This window comes from Marmota marmota, unplaced genomic scaffold, assembly GCF_001458135.2.
Source record: "Marmota marmota marmota unplaced genomic scaffold, marMar, whole genome shotgun sequence".
Classification (NCBI taxonomy): Eukaryota; Metazoa; Chordata; class Mammalia; order Rodentia; family Sciuridae; genus Marmota; species Marmota marmota.
Window position 1 is genome coordinate 6,742,163 of NW_026000294.1, and position 18,211 is coordinate 6,760,373.

General features: G+C 34.6%; 1 protein-coding gene across 7 annotated transcripts in view; it reads right to left on the minus strand.

The window, feature by feature from the left end:
- Zc3h12b (zinc finger CCCH-type containing 12B) overlaps positions 1-18,211 on the minus strand; it is a 308,449-nt gene that overhangs the window by 42,456 nt on the left and 247,782 nt on the right. For 4 of the 7 annotated variants that reach the window (XM_048797182.1, XM_048797185.1, XM_048797186.1 and 1 more), the window contains one exon: positions 15,490-15,612. The exons of 2 other annotated variants lie outside the window; for them this stretch is intronic. The gene's annotated coding sequence lies outside the window, so the exon portion shown is untranslated. The remainder of the gene's footprint in view (positions 1-15,489; positions 15,613-18,211) is intronic. One more of the 7 variants, XM_048797187.1, reaches the window with a different exon arrangement.

Below are 18,211 nucleotides of genomic sequence, written 5' to 3' on the forward strand. Positions count from 1 at the left end.
CACAGAGAGAGAGAGAGAGAGAGAGAGAGAGAGACACTTAGAGATACCCAGGTTTTTTTTTTTTTGTGTGTGTGTGTGTGTGTGTGTGTGGTTCTGGGGATTGAACCCAGGGCCTCATGCATGCATCCTGAGATTTTTTGATAATGGAACAGTAGGAGAAACAGAGCACCCCAGCACTGATCAAATGGTAGCAAGGCAGGAGTACAGGGACCTCATAGTGGAGGTATAGGTGAGGGATACAGAACACCAGTGAGCTCCACTAGAGCAGTATTTGGCACTCTGTAGACATATTCTACACAAATAGGAAAACTGGAATCTGGATAGCCAGCTTGTACTGGAGAATCTCTGTGTATTTTGCATATTCTCACAGTGCTGTAATTGGGAGCCATCTGGAGAGGGGTCTTATAGTCTGAGCTTACTACACTGGTAGTCAAAAGCCTCTTCATTTTCCTGGGACCCTTGTCTCAGCAGGTAACCATTTCAATTCAGTTTGCCCTGGGGAAGAGACTCTGACAGTGGACCACTGAGAGTTCTATGCAGTGGGAAACCAGTCTGTAATGTTGAAGAAAAGAGAAGGCACCTCCCTTTTAAATCAGGGGTTTGTGAGTCCAGCTGTCAAAGCCTGGGGGAATGAATCATTCCCTAATGATTTCACAAATGGCCAAGTATGGGAACACCAGAATCAAGGGTGGCACATTGAGGAGGCCCCAACCCCCTTCCCAGTACAGTTCTTTTGTGACTCTATTGCTCCTCTCCACCTGCAGAGGAGGCTGGGGATATACCGCAGTCCTAGGATTAGCCCTCCATCAGAGTGTGCAGCCCAAAAAGCCCCAGAAAAAAATCTTTGGGGAGTTCTACATTCTGTGTAATGACAAGTCGTAGCACCTGTGTTACCACTGCCCTTGAAGCACATAGCTCTAGAAGCTCTGAAGAGAATCTTTGCTAGATTGAGATTTACATTCTGGGCTCAACTGCTAACACAACACAGCATTTCCCCTACCCTCAGAGGGCACATCCAAGAAAGCTCCAGAATCTTTACCTGGGTGGGCCATTCTGCTTTCCATGCTAGCTAGTTCCAGTGAGCAAGGCAGCTGAGAGGAATTCCAACTGGCTTTAGCTATAAATCTCCTCCTCTAATCACCAAGGGAGCACAACAAAGGAAAAAGAGTGGAATGAATAACACATAACCTTTGCTTTGTCCATTGGGAAGGGACCCTGCCTATGAACACTCAGAGAAGCTTTGATCAGCATAAATTGTATCCACTCATGTTTTACTTCATTCAAGTACCTAAGCTAGGATGAATCTTTATTTTCCATAAATACATTTTTTTTGGTTGCTGCAGTTTTTGTTTCTTTTTTATATTTATAGACTCTTTTTAACATTTAATATTCCCCTTTTCCATTTTTACTGGATTTCCATTTTTCTCTCTTGTCTCTTTGTTTGAATTTCTAATTATTTTCTTTTTACTCTTTTTATTATAATTTTATTCTATTATTTTTAACTTTGTTTTATTCTACATTATATCTTCCTTATAATTTCTGTACTAGTAGTTGTTGCTGCTGTTATTGTCTTTTCATTTGGTATTTATTTTACCTTTTTGTTTGTTTTTCTTTTTCACAATGCTGGGGATCATGTCTGGGGCTCTGCATGTGTTGGGCAGGTGACCTGCTACTAAAAATATTTCCCAGCCCTTTTGAGAGGAATTGCACCTTGCTCCAGTCATGACCTAGTCCTGCTCAAACCTTAGTGGATACCCCAACTTAGAAAAAACAAAGGGGTAGGGCTCCAGGTGACAATTTGTCCCCAAATGTGCATGTCTAGGGGACATTTGGTGACCCATTTTACTCACCCTCACAACAACAGCAGAAAGAAATAACAACTGATGTGAATACCATATTTATGAAGGTCTTTAGCATTATTTGTTCCCATACCCTATTAGAGTTAACAGTGATGATAACAACAACACTGCATGTATCACAGAAGGAGAGCTGTGATTCAAGTCCCTGCATCTCCCCATTGAAACAACATGATCTACAGCAGTGTCTAAACAGCAGATGAAAGCTCTAGGCCCTTCACATAAATTAGAGCAGACAGTGCCAGAATTGTTTTTAAGTAACAAAACTAATGTCAACAGTACTTTAGGAAATCCCTGTCACTTGGTAGGGAGTTCCAATACCATTTTAAGGAGTAACCACAGAGGATACACTCTATTTACACTGCTGTCTATACCATATCTGCCTGAACCACCAGAGAGAACCAACTTTCGTGAAACAGAAAAAGCAGGTTCCTCAGGCTCCAACACAGTAAGCATTGAGTCAAAATTAACCAACCATAGTCAGATAAGCAACAAGGAATCTACACTGTGAAGACCAATTGGACTTAACACAGCAAACTGATACCCCAAGATACATCATCAGGAAAGGCTGCTCACTAAGAAGATATAAAAGTGGAAGAGATACGCATTTCAACAGATACACTGATCTCAACATAGAAACACAAAAAATATGAAAAAATATACAATATATTTCCTAAAGTTCATAATGCCATAGTAATAGATTCCATAGATATCAAAATGGGTGAAATGCCAGACAAAAAATTAAGAAGAATGATTGTTTGAAAACCTCAATGAAATCTAGGAGAATACAGATAAAGATAAACAGTTAAATGAATTAAGGAAGATAATGTAAGACATGAAACAATATTTTCTGAGAGAAAGCCAAATAAAAATCTTGGAGGACTAATTACAACAAATTTTCAAAAAAAAAAAAAAAAAAAACATCCTGGAGGGCTAGAGTTGTAGCTCAGTGGTAGAGCACTTGCCTCACATGTGTGAGGCACTGGTTTTGATTCTCAGCACTGCCTATAAATAAATAAATAAATAAATGTCCATCAACAACTAAAAAAAAATTTAAAAATCTCAGAAATGAAAAGCTCAATAAGTGAGATTTAAAAACACCAGTTGAAAGCCTCAACAACAGACTAGTTGAAATAGAAGAAATAATATTGGAGCTTAAAGAGATCTTTGCCAAAATATTGCAACTAGACATCAACAAAGAAAAAAAAAAGAAGGAAGAAACATACAGATCTCTGGAATACCATTAAAAGGTCAAACATCCATGCTGTTGGCATACTGTAGGAAGAAGAGTTGCATGCAGAGGGCTCAGATAATATATTCGATGAAATAATAGCAGAAGAAAACAATTGATTCTTCAAAAAGATAAATAATACTGACAAACCTTTAAACCAACCAAAAGAAATAAAAGATACAAATAAATGAAATTAAAGGTGAAAAGGGAGACATTTCAACAAATACCATGAAAATTCAGAGCACTATTAGGGAATATTTTGAAAAACTATCTGCTAATAAATTGGAATTTCTAAGAGAAATGGGAAACTTTCTGGACATATATGTCTTAACAAAAGGTAACTAAGGGGACATAAAAGACTTAAATAGATCAATAACAAGTAATAACATTAAATTAGTAATAAAAGGTTTCCCAACAGTGAAAACCCAGGACAAGATAGAATGGCTGCTGAATTTTAATAGACCATTAAAAAGAATTAACATTTACACTTCTCAAACTATTTCATAAAATAGAAAAGGAAGGAAACTCATTTTACAAAGCCACTATTATCATGCTACCAAAACTTGATAAGGACACAAGAATAAAAGAAAACTATAGGCCAATATCCCTAATGATAATAGATGCAAAAGTCCTCAATAAGATTATCAATATAACAAAAGAAGTGAAGGACCTCTGCAATGAAAACTGCAGAACATTAAATAAAGAAATTGAAGAAGACCTTAGAAGATGGAAACACCTCCCATTTTCTTGTATAGGCAGAATTAATATTGTCAAAATGGCCATACTACCTAAAGAGCTATATGATTCAATGCAATTCCCATCAAAATTCCACTGACAGGGCTGGGGTTGTGGCTCAGTGATAGAGCACTTGCCTAGCGTGTGTGAGGTACTGGGTTCGATTCTCAGCACCACATATAAATAAATGAATAAAATAAACATCTATCAACATCTAAAAATACATTTTAAAAAATTCCAGTGACATTCTTCACTGAAATAAAAAAAGCAGTCATGAAATTCATTTGGAAAAATAAGAGACCCAGAATAGCAAGAGCAGTCCTTAGTGAGAAAAGCAAAGCAGGAAACATTACAATATTGGACCTCCAATTATACTACAGAACTATAGTAACAAAACAGCATACTTCTGTCCCCAAAATTGAAAGGAAGGCCAGTGAAATAGAATAGAAGGCACAGAGACAAACTCACATAAATAATTATTTGATATTAGATAAAAGGTGTCAAAAATATATTGGAGAAAAGAGACTTTTTAACAAATGATGATGGGAAAACTGGAAATACATATGTAGTAGAATGAAATTTAACTCCTATCTCTCTCACTCTACACAAAAGTCAACTCAAGTAGATCAAAGACCTTGGAATTAGACCAGAAACCCTGTACCTGCTAGAAGAAAATGTAGGCCCAACACTCCAACATGTCAGTTTAGAAACTGACTTCTTTAATACGACTTCTAAAGCACAGAATTTTCAAAAATTCAACAAATGGAATAGCATCAAATTAAAAAGCTTCCTTCATAGCAAAGGAATTAATCAAGAGTGTGAAGAGAGAACCAAAAGAATGGGAGAAAAATCTTTGACACCTGCTCCACAGATAATGCATTAATATCCAGGAAAACTTAATACCAAAAATAGATAACCCAATCAACAAATGGGCAAAGGAACGACACAGACAATTCTCAAAAGAAGAAATACAAATGATCAACAAATATATGAAAAAATGTTCAACCTCTTAAGCAATTAGAGAAATGCAAATTCAAACTACATAGAGAATTCATCTCATTCTAGTCAGAATGGCAATTATCAAGAATATATGTAACAACAAATATGGGTGAGGATGTGAGGAAAAGGGTACCCTTATACATTGTTGGTAGGACTACAAATTGTTGCAACAACTCTGGAAAGCAGTATGGAGATTTCTCAAAAAACTAGGAATGGAACCACATGTGACCCAGCTATCTGACTCCTTAGTATATATCCAAAGGATTTAAAATCACACATTACAGTTACACAGCCACATCAATGTTTATAGCAGCACAATTCAGAAGAGGTAAACTATGGAACCAACCTAGGTATTCTTCAGCAGATGAATGGGTAAAGAAAATTGTACACACACACACACACACACACACACACAATGGAGTATCACTCACCCATAAGGAAAATTACTTTATGGTATTTGCCAGTAAATGGATGGAACTGGAGACCATTATGCTAAGTGAAATAAGCCAGTTCCCCAAAATCAAAGGTTGAATGTTTTCTCTGATATGTGGAAATACTCCAAAATGGGGGTGGTGAGAAAAAGAACAGAAGAAATACCAGTGGAGTAGACAAAGGGGAATGAAGGGAAGGGAGGAAGAAAGGATAAAGTCAGTGGAATTAATATGACCTAACAATCTTATGTACATATATGACTATACCACAGTGAAGTTTACCATCATGTATGTCTAAAAGACACTAATTAAAAAAACTGTAAGTAATGGCAGTAGAATAGAGGGAAGGGAACAGGGGGTGAGAGGAAGGGAGGGGAAGGGGAAGTACTGAGGACTGAATTAGAACAAATTATATTCCATGCTTTTATATTTATGTCAAAATGAATCCTATTTGTGATGTATAACTAAAAAGAATAAAATATCCTCACCAAAATTCTTATAAATTGAATCCAACAGCACATTTAAAAGATTAAACACTGAGGTAGGAGGATTGTAAATTAGTACGGTATAGAAATAGAATCAAGCCTGGTTTATGCCTGTAATCCCAGCAACTTGGGAGGATGAGGCAGGAGAATCATATGTTTGAGGCCAGTCTCAGGAACTTAGTGAGACTTTGTTTCTAAATAAATAAATAAATAAATAAATAAAGATCTGGGGATGTAGTTCTGTGGCAAAGTGCCCCTAGGATGAATCCTCAGTACAAAACCAATAATAATATCAAGGCTAAAAATCACATAACATCTCAATAGATGCAGAAAACATCTTTGAAAAAAATTTTAACATCCCTTCATGATAAAAACCCTGAATAAATGAGGTATTTAGAAGGATTATAAGTCAACATAATTAAGGCTACATATGACAAATCCATAGTGAATACAGAATGGGGAAAACTGAAAACATTTCCTCTAAGATCATGAACAAAATAAGGGTGTCCATTCTCATTGGTCTTATTCAAAATAGTACTAGAAATTTTAGCAGAGTAGTTAAGCAAAAGAAAGAAAAAAGGAGATACAAATAGGAAAAGTGGAAGTCAAGTTATCCCCATTTGTTGATGATATGATTCTACATAGAAAATTCTAAATATTCTACCAAAAGACTCTTAGAACTGATAAACAAAGTCAGTAAAGTAGCAGCATACAAAATCAACTTACAAAAATCAGTAGATTTTATGTATACCAATAATACACTTGCTGAGAAAGAAATCAGGAAGTAAAAATAAAAACCTCTATATTGAAAATTACAAAAAACTGATGAAAAAATTGAAGAAGATACTAGAAGTTGGAAATACCATTTATGTTCATTGGGAGAATTAATATTGTTAAAATGACCATAAAAGAAAATGATCTATAGATTAAATGAAATACCAATGAAAATATGTCTTTCATGACAAATGTAGAAAAAAAGACAAAAGATCCTGAATAGCCAAAGCAATTGTAAGCAAAAAGAACAATGTTGGAGGCTTCACTGTATCTTATTTTAAAATGTAGAGTCATAGTAACAAAAATTGTATAATACCGGCATAAAACAGGTATGTAAACAAATGGAACATAAGAGATAGACCAAAAATAAATCCACACATCTATGCAAACTGATTCTTGACAAGGTTGCCAAAAAATAAACTGGAGAAATGTGAGCCTCCCCAACATATGGTGTTGGGAGAACTAGATATCCACATGTAGAAGACTGAAGAAAGACTATATATCTCTCCCTGTAGAAAAATCAACTCAAAGTTGGGCATGGTGGTACACGTCTGTAATCCCAGCAGCTCAGAAGGCTGAGGCAGAAAGATCACAAGTTCAAAGTCAGCCTCAGCAACTTAGCAAACAATTTAGTGAGACCCTATCTAAATTTAAAAATTTAACAAAGTGACTCAGTGGTTAAGCACCCATGGTTTTAATCCCTGGTAAAAGAAAAATCAATTCAAAATCAAAGACCTCAATATAAGATCTGTGCCTTTAAAATTAGTAGAAGAAAACAGGGGAAGCACTTCAAGATAATAGTACAGGCAACAATTTCCTAAATAGGACTCCAATAACTCAGGAAATAACAAATTGGATTACATCAAATTAAAAAGCTTCTGCACAGCAAAGGAAACAATCTTTGCCAGCTATTATTCTGACACAGGATTCATGTGCAGAATATAAAGAACTCAGAAACGTAACATCAAACAAGCAAGTTATCTAATAAAATATGAGCAAATTATCTGAATAGACAGTTCTCAAAAGAAATATAAAAGGCCAATAAATATATGAAAGAATACATAATATCTTTAGCCACCACATATTGCAATCAAACTAAATTGAAGAGTTGCAAAGTTTCTGGTTTAATTCCTGTCTTCGATCCACTTTGATCTGACTTTTATGTAGGGTGAGAGATAGTTTCATTTATTTACATATGGATATCCAGTTTCCCCAGCATCATTTATTAAAAGAGCTATTTTTTCTCCAACATATATTTTTGGCATTTTTGTCAAGTATCAGATGACTGTAAATATGTGGGTTTGTCTCTGTGTCTTCTATGTTGTCCTATTGCTCTTCATGTTTATTTTGATGCCAATATCACCCTGTTTTTATTACTATAGTTCTGGAGTATAATTTCAGATCAGGTATTGTGATGCTTTCAGCATTTTTCTTACTCAATATTTCTTTGGGTATTCTGGGTCTTTTATTCTTCCAAATGAATTTTAGGAGTACTTTTTCTAGTTATGTGAACAATGTGATTGGTATTTTGATAAGGATTGCATAGAATCTGTATAATACTTTTGTTACTATGACAATTTTGACAATATTAGTTATGTCTATAAAAGCACATAGGAAGTCTTTCCATTTTCTAAGGCCTTCAATTTCTTCAGTGTTCTATAGTTTTCATTGTACAGGTCTTTATCTTCCTTGGTTAGATTAATTCCCAAGTCTTTTACATCTTTTTTAAAAAATGTTTTTAGTTATTGATAGGCCTTTATTTTATTTGTTTATTTATATATGGTGCTGGGGATGGAACCCAGGGTGTCACCCATACCAGGCAAGCACTCTACCACTGAGCCAAAACCCCAGCCCCTACATCTTTTGATGTTATTGTGAATGTACAGTTTCTTTCTCAGCAGAATCACTATTGGAGTATCGGAAAGCTACTGGTTTGTGAACAGTGATCTTGTATTCTGCTACTTTGCTGAATTTATTTATTAGCTCTATATAATTATATCACAGTGAATTCCACCTTTATTGCAAGGTAAGCAGTAGAACAGAAATAAGGGAAAAGTAAGAGGGAGGAGGGGATTGAATGGGGGCACTAGAAAATGAAATGGAATAAATTAAATTCCATGCATGTATGATTATGTTAAAATGAACCTAACTATTATGAACAACTATAATGTACCAATAAAAGTGGAAAAATAAAAACTGTGCATCGAGATTCCATCCCACACCAATAATAATTCCTTTTATCAAAAAAACAAACCAAAACAAAGACTAACAAATGCTTATGAGAATGTGGAGAAAAAAAAATAACCCTTATAGATAATAGAAGTATCAACTCACTTGACAAGCATCCAAAAGCACAGGAAACAAAACCAAGAGTCAGTAAGTAGGATGGCATTAAATTAAGAAGCTTCTGTACAGCAAAGGAAACAATTAAGAACACAAGGAGAGAGCTTACAGAATGAGAGAAGTTCTTTGCCACTTGTTCCTCAGGGAATTAATATCCAGAAAAAAAAAATATATATATATATTTCAAACAACAACAATAATAAACCCAATTAATATAAATGAGCAAAACTACACAGACACTTCTCAAAAGAGAAATACAAATGACCAATACATGTATGAAAAAATACTCAATATCTCTAGCAATCAGGGAAATGCAAATCAAAACTACACCAACTCTAGTCAGAATGGCAATTATCAAGAATACAAATAATAATAAATGCTGGTAAGGATGTGGGAGATAAGGTACACTCATGCATTGTTGGTAGGACTGCAAATTATTGCAACCACTCTAGAAAGCACTATGGAAATTCCTCAAAACTAGTAATGAAACCATCATATGACCCAGCTATACTACTCCTCAGTATATATCCAAAAGATCTAAAATCAGCATACCATATGGATACAGCCACCTCAGTGATTATAGTGGAACAATTCACAATAGCCAAGCTATGAAATCAATTAGGTATCCTTCAAAAGATGTGTGGATAAAGAAAATGTGAGATATATACACATCGCTTTTTACTCAGCCATAAAGAAGAATGAACTTATGTCATTTGCTGATAAATTGATGGAGCTGGAGAACATCATGCTAAGTAAAGGAAACAAGACTCAGAACTCAAGGGTCAAATATTTTGTATCATATGCAGAAGCTAGAGCCAAATAAGGGAGAAAAAAATAAAAGGGCAGCTGGGGGGAATGTTCCATGAAAACAGAATAGAGATCAGTGGAGTAGATGTAGGGGATTGAGGGAGAGGGAGGAGGAATGGGAAAAGGGAACAAGGGTAGAATGAATGTAACCAAAATTTTGTATGTATATATGTGAATATACCATGGTAAGTTTCACCTTTATGTATATCCATAATGCAATAATTAACATAAACTCTAAATAAATAGAAGAAGAATCAGTAGAGTAGAGAAAAGGGAAGGGGAGAGAGAAGAGGAGGGAATGGTATAAATTTGGAACAAATTATATTCCATGCTTGCATAATCACATCAAAATGAATCCCAATGTTATATATAACTAAAATGAACTATTAACAAAATAAAAAATAAAAATAAAGATATGCTAGGTGTGGTGGCACGTGGCTACAATCCCAGTGATTCTGGAGGTTGAGGCAGGAGGGTTGCAAGTTCAAGGCCAGCCTTAGCAAGTTAAAGAGACCCTAAGCAACTTGGCAAGACCCTGCCTCAAAATTAAAAATAAATAAATAAATAAAAATATGGCATAAGCTGCAGTAATCAAAATAGTATCCTACTGGGCAGTCAGTATGGAAAACATTTTGGTGGTTTCTCAAAAAATTGAAAAGAGAATTACCATAGCCTCACAATTCTAGTCTTACATATATCAGCCCAAAGAACTGAAAATGTTTACTTAAACAAGTACATGAACACACATGTTCATTTCAGCATTATTCACAATAGCTAAAAAGTGGAAGTAACCAAAATGTTAATGTTAAAGAATGAATGAATACACAAATGTATATTATTTAGATTTAAATAATACATGCTAGAAGTTGAAAGAATCTCAAAAACATTTTGATGTTGAAGTGATTCAAAAACATCACATATCATATGATTCTACATACATGAAATATTCAAATTAGATAAAACCATAGAGATAGATTGTAGATTGGTAATTGCTAGGGTTTAAGTGCAGTAGGAAATTGGACAAACTGCTCAATGGGTAAAGGGTTTAATTGTGGAGTGATGGAATTTTATGAACTAGATAGAAGTGGTTGTATAATACTGTGAATGTACTAAATACCACTGAATTGCCCACTTTGAAATGCTTATTTTTATGTTATTATAAATTTCACCTCAATAAATAATTTAAAAATTATTCTTTCTGATATGCACACATAATAAGGGGAGGGAGAGAAGAATAGAAGTTCATTGGATTAGATAAAGGGGAATGAAGGGAAGGGAGTGGGTATGGGAATAAGAAAGACATAATTTGGACATAATTTTTCTATGTTCATATATGAATACACTAGTGTAACTCCACATCATATACAACCACAGAATGGGAAGTTACACTCTATGTATGTATAATATGTCAGAATGCACTCTACTGTCATGTATATCTAAAAAGAACAAATTAAGAAAAAATTATATATATAATATTTGCTTACTATAGAAAAATTGGAAACCAGAAAAACATCAAGAAGAAAATAGATGTCACTTGTGTCTTACTCATCTAAAGACCTTTATATGTTTTAGTTTACTACTATTTGCATTATTGTTGTTTCCTAAAAAGTATGTTTTGAGCTGCAGAAAAATGACTAATATGACCTTTGCAATTAATTCCTATACTGAGGACCACCTTGAAATGATTACCTACTATCAAATAAGTGGCAGATCTTCCTTGAGATGAATTAGCACCTACATAGAGATTCACGTCCAGATTAAGTGAGATCAAAGATGAAGCTGTAAGTTCTTCCTTCCTTTTTGTGTCCTTTGTGTTAGAATATCTCCACAAGGAGTCAGGGTTTTATTTATGAATGCAGAGACCCTGAACTCTGCTTTTAAGAGCACAGTTCAGAAAAAAAATGAGAACTAAGCAGACTGTTTTTTGTCTTCTGATTCTCATATTTGTGGAAGATGTTAATTGAAATAATGATTTTCCACTGAAATAAATATTATAGTTTTACTTCAATTGACATTAAAATATTTAAAAATAAAAGAAAATATGAAATGCAAGTCAATTTGTAAGATTGATGAAAAAATCTGTAGGATTATTGACTAAAATTAAGAGAGTTTGGGAGGGAAACAACCATAACAAGATACAGATAAATTCCCTTAAAATATATCAGCCCCTTTTGACAAACTCCAGATGGGGGTTAGATTAGATAACCTTTGAGGTCCCCTCTTACCCTGAGATTTTATAATTCTCTGATTTGGTGGTAGTTGAGTTGCTCATGCTTAAACACTTTCTCAATGTCAATTCTATGTATGCACATCATATACATACTTATTTTCATACTTTATCAAGTAACAGTAATGGTTTACATCAATGAATTCTTTGTAATTTACAAAATGCTTTTATATATGCTATCTTATTCAATCTTAAAAATTGTACTGTGGGTGAATGGCACAATCCCTATTTTATAAACAAACAAACAGACACAGATAGCTTATTCTTCTTCCCACCCCTTTTTCTTTATTTAGATAATTTATAAGGACCAACTGAGGAACTATGTTTTCCTATGTCTTAGTGAGGAAAACACAGACTGATTAAGATACGCATGAATTAGCGTCAACTTTCACTGAATTCCTATTGCACTTAAAGTTACTTGTATATATTTTAGTACTAAGATACTATATTGTCCTGGGGATGTAGTTCAGTGACGGAGTGCTTGCCCAGTGTTCATGAGGCCCTGGAAAAATGCAAGTTGGTATTCCTAATTCCTATATTTTCTTTGCCATTTTTTTCCTGTGTATTACAATGCATCAAAATACAAAGAAAAGCATATATTTTATCATCAGTGGGTTTGAATGTCAATCGTGCTACCTATTGGCTGTGATTTTTGGACAAGTTACTTAAATTCTCGGAACCCCAGTTCCCCCATTGGTAAAATGAGAATAACACTCTCTACCTCACAAACTAGTTTTGCTTATCAAATAAAGAAATGGATATAAGGTATCTTTCTGTGTCCTCAATTAAGCTGCAAGCTCCATGAGGGCAGTGACAATATCTTAAAGCTCTATTGCTTTCCTCACAGAGTTGGATCCATAGTATTTGATGCCTACTTTTCCATGGACTAGAATGACTTGGGATGCATTTTTTTTAATACTAAGCTTTTTTCATATAGGCTTATCATTTCCATATAGACTCATAATACAAGCCTATGTCCAGTGTCTTTGAATCTAATACATCTACATTGCAAAAACCTTTGCTGGATCTGATTATAACCTCAAAATGCTAATAAGCAAGTGAATGATTTCTGTAATAACAAATAATTTATTTGTTAAACAGGAACATGGAGTTTATTTGATTTTAATGCAAGCCACCACAGAAACTATACATTTTTCTAAAGTGATTATTAACAATAAGTCTAGGTACAATCTTACAGGTGAATTTTGGTTGCTCTGACACCAGGAAAAGCAGTCACTATGTTAATATCTATGCAGAGATAGTGTACTTTAAAGTTCTCGAAGATTGCACTTATTTTTGTTTTGGGGGTAAAGGGAGAAGCATAAGAAAAAAAAATAGGGTGTGCAGCAGTTGACAAAAAAGTCTATACTAACATAGCAAATGTGTTAAATGATCCCTAAATCAAGACACCTTCTTATATCCCATCCTTTATTATTTCCCTATTGTGTGCTTGAAGGTTATAGTTCTAAATATTATATCTAAGTAGCTATTTTCTTCAAATGATCTTAAAATGCTTTACAAATGCTGTTTTTTAATCTTTTAAAATCCCTAGTGCTTTGATACATTTATGTTTTGTTTGTATACTTCCTTATATGTGGTTCACAGCTCTACTTTCAAATGTGAAGAATTTTTAAAAGAGATATAAACATTGTCCTTATTTTTACTTATAGCTACATATAAAATAGCAACTGTTCATTTTTAATTCATTTTCCAGATAAATTCCATGTATTTTAAGCTTGGGTGAAATCATCTAGGTAAATTGCTGTAGTGGAAAATCACTGAACTTAGAGATAGATTGAAATTGGTTTTCTAGCTCCTAATTTTAGATACTAGCTGTGATTCTGTGCAAACCTTTTAAACTTCAGCCTCAGTTTTTAGTTCATCATGTGATGAAATGTTGTTAATTACTGTAGGACTCATATGAACTGCTATATTTTTGAAACACTCTGAGCCAGGCATAGTGGAACAAGACTATAATCCCCCAAACCTGGGAGGCTGAGGTAGAAGAATTGTGAGTTCAAGGTAAACAAAATAACATAGGAATATCCCATCTTGAAAGAAAACAAAATAAAAAAACACATTTTGAAAATGCAAAGGATTGAGGTGGGATGGGAATGGGAAAGATGATAGAATGAATCAAATATAACTTTCCTATGTTCATATGTGAACACACTATGAGTGTAACTGACATCATGTACAAACACAAAAAAATGGGAAGTTATACACTTTGTACATATGTCAAATATATAGTAGAATGTATTCTACTCATGTATAACTAAAAATAATAAATAATATTTTTTTAAAAAGTACTATTAACTATAGTCACCATGTTGTACATCAGAAACCTTTAACATATCCCTCTCAGAGCTGAGAGTACCCTCTGACCAACATTTCCCTATTCACCTCCTCCTTCCCATATTTAGCCCCTGGCAACCACCATTCTATTATCTTTTTCTATGAGATTCTGGTTCTCTATAATTCACATATAGTGAGAGCTTTCACTGTTTAATTGTTTTCCTGGATAATTTCATGCCCCCAAAGTTCATCTATGATATCTCAAACAGTAGAATTTCTTTATTTTTTTTAAGCCTGAATATTATTCCCATGTATTTTTGTGTTCTTGGTTATTATAAACAATAAATGCTACAATGAACATTAAAAAAAGAAAATGCAAAGATTTATGTTAATTTTACCCCAATAAGGTTATTAATGAAAGCAAATGCTTATTATAACTCACAATAGAGAAATAATTAATGTGATTTTTCCCCTTTTTTCTTTTGAGGTATAAAATGCCTTCTTAAAGCCTACAAAGTTGAAATCTTTTTATTATAATTAAAATAGAATCACATAATATCAGTGTTGGAATAGACCTTGGAGATAATCTATTCTATTCTACACTACTGTATAGTGTGAAACATTGAGGCCAAGAAAGAAAATACCCTTTCTTTAGGTTATATAATTATTATGTAGTGAAATCAGAAGTATAAACTCTGGTTCCCTGTTGAGAGCCACAGCCGAAAGGGGCCCCAGCAAACTTCCAGCTGCCAGCTGATGATTGGCTCACAGCGGTCCCAGCAAACTTCTAGCTGCCAACTGATTGGCTCCTCTGCGGTGATGCTCATTGGGCTGTTTCCCCGCCCTTTCAGACCAGGGAGCTGCTCATTGGGGGACTTTTTTTGGCTCTGCCCACGTGACCCAGCCAATCGGCCTCGAGAGCAGGAGGAGTGGGGGGGTGGAGAGGCTTGTGGGAAGCTGGTGGTGGCAGTTGGGCTCTGAAGGTTTTTCCTGAGGAGCTGTGTGGTTTGGTGTGTGTGTTCTAAAAATAAAGTTCGTTTCTTTTGACAAGTGGCTCCTGAATTGTGCCCAGCCAGACTGCGGCAGTTCCCTTTCTTCCAGTTCAGTGCCTTTCCTACTCTACTACAATGCCTTAACTCCATGGTTCTGTTGGGCTTTGTTATGAAATTACCATTCTGCCTTAACTTTTCCTTCACTGTCCTGAACCAGGATATTGATATGAAGTGTTTATTAGGCTTATCATTGAGGAGGAATCACTTTACTCAAAGAGAATGACCTAGAAGGCAAGTCTTTCATATACTTTTACCTTTCTGTCAGTATGTTGTCAACTACTGCATTGCTCCTGAGGCAAAAGGTAGGAGAACCAGGAAATGTGGCTCAAGGTGGGAGGGCATTACTGTTTCTTAGAGATATGCAGGCCTTGGTCTTGCTGGGAGAAACAAAGAGAAAATAAGTTACCAAACTGGCACAGCTACTAGTATATTCACTTTTTGTTTATTTTACTTCTGGTCTCCTCACATTACTATGGAAATTGTCTACAAAGTACTTTCATATTTATTATGTCAGGTTATTCTCAAAACTCATAGAAGATAAGGATTATTCTCATATTATGTGTGAGAGAACTGAGGCTCAGAGAAAGTAAAACATTTGCCCAAATATATAGTCACTAAGTAAGAGACAAACTTCAATTCCAACTAAGATTATCTGACTTCATATTAAGGGCTCTTGTCAATGTTTTGCAAGTGCCTATAGTTATGGTATGCTTAATGAACTCTGAAAAATATTATTAAATATGTGATTAGAAGTTAATAAGTGTACTGCATGCAGTGGTGCATGCTTGTAATCCTAGTGGCTCAGGAGGCTGAAGCAGGAGGATCACAAGATCAAGCCAGCCTCAGCAACTTAGTGAGGACCTAAGCAACCCTTTCTTTAGGTTATATAACTATTCTGATATCCTTTCTTAAAATAAAAAATAAATAAATAAATGGGCTGGGGATGTGAATCAGTGGTTGAGCACCCCTGGGTTCAAATCCTGGTACTACAAAATAAGTTAATAAATGTCATGAGAAGAAGTTCTAAATCTTAGGGTTGCAACTTGATAAAAACAGACTTATATCTTAACTTTTCTTGAAACTGATTGTGGACAGACAGATACAAGTAGTGATAATATGAGCTTAAGGAAATAATTCTATAAAATGGGCCCACTGTGCTGATTCCTACATGCTTTATTTTCTAAGATACAATTTACCTGCAGTCCTGCCTGGCTTAAGTGGACAGGATATGTCCTATTCCTCAGCAAGCTACCTGTTATCTTCTGGAGAAATGCAGGCTTGAAATCATGTTGATAAAAGGAACTCAAGTTATGCTGAAGGGGGAGAATTTTGTGACCCTTTTTATAGATAAGATCCTGAAACTCAGGGAGATATCAATTATTTCTACTAACCAAAAATCTCCAAAAATTTATGGATAAGAATTCAATTAGAACCAGTCAGTATGGGCCAAAATGACCTAGAGTTATCATGACATTGGGGACTTGAAAGTCTGAAGTCATCCTGCTATCAGTCAAATCAAGAAATCGGGATTGGTTTGTGGCTCAGTGGTATAGCACTTGCCTAATATGTATGAGGCACTGGGTTCAATCCTCAGCACCACATATCAATCAATCAATCAATCAATCAATCAAATAATGTTATTTTTTAAAAAAGTCAAAAGATGGACCTGGGTGGGACCCTCTGGAAACACTCTGGGATCCTCAATAAAACTGGAATGCAGAAGAGGAACAGTGCCCTTTTCCTCTCTGAGAGGACCCACTCTCTTGAGAGTGTCCCCTTTTCCTTTTTCCCATCCCTTCAGATAAATTAATTGCCTGTTTCTCTGAGTGCTATGTCTGATATCTTTCTGACTTGATCATAAGAACTGGGGTTTGAAGGGGGGGGTTCATCACACGCCTCAGTTTCCCAGAAGGCCCCATCCCAGTAACAAAACTACCTAAACACTTCTAAATTTAAAAAAAAGAGGCTTTAATTCCTTAGACTAACCAATTATCAAAAATACGTAATATTAGTCAAGTGTCAGTAAGAATAAATTTTGCATTGCTGCTTTTAGCTAAATAAACATCTTAAAATTGAAGACTCATTTCTACACTTACAAATTATATACCTTCTCTGGAAAATCTGATTTCCATTCATGTAATGTATAGAAAAATGAAGAAGAAAAAAGGAAAATGTTAGAACCATATATGTATATATGTATGCAAGTATGTATTTATGTATGTAAGCATGTAGTATTTTGAGACCTTTGCTGGCCTCCAACTTGTGATCATCCTGCCTCAGCTTCCCAAGTAGTTGGCATTATAGGCATGTACCACTATACATGGCCCTTTTATTTATTGATTTTTGCCATGCTAGAGATTGAAACCAGGGTCTTGTGCATGGCCAGGCAAATGCTGAACCACACCTCCAGCTAGACGGATACTTTTTTCATTTGAGGAGGGTTTTTTTTCTAGTACTTTTTTTTTTCAAGTTGTAAATACTGGGGTTGCTGATGCATTTTCTGAACATACCACAGGGAAACACTTTCTCTGAAAAATTAAAAAGAAGTAAAAGCACAAATCTTCATAAAAATAATAAGATATATAGTCATAATTTTCTCTTGAATATTATTTTCAATAAGTGTTAGAATCCAGAGAGACATGGATCTAAAGTACAATGAACTTAATAGCTATATGGTCTTATGCAATTCAAATAACAAGTTCAAGATTTTTTATTTTTCGCATTTAATGGATATTATTTTTTTTTTAATTTTTTATTGTTGGCTGTTCAAAACATATGGATATTATTTATTGGTTCTTTTTAGTTTTACATACAGTAGAATCCACTTTGATATAATTATACAAGCATGAAATATATCTTATTCTAGTTAGGATCCCATTCTTGTGGACATACATGATTATGGGATTCACCGTGATGTATTCATTCATATATATATATATATATATATATATATATATCTCCTAATACCATACTATG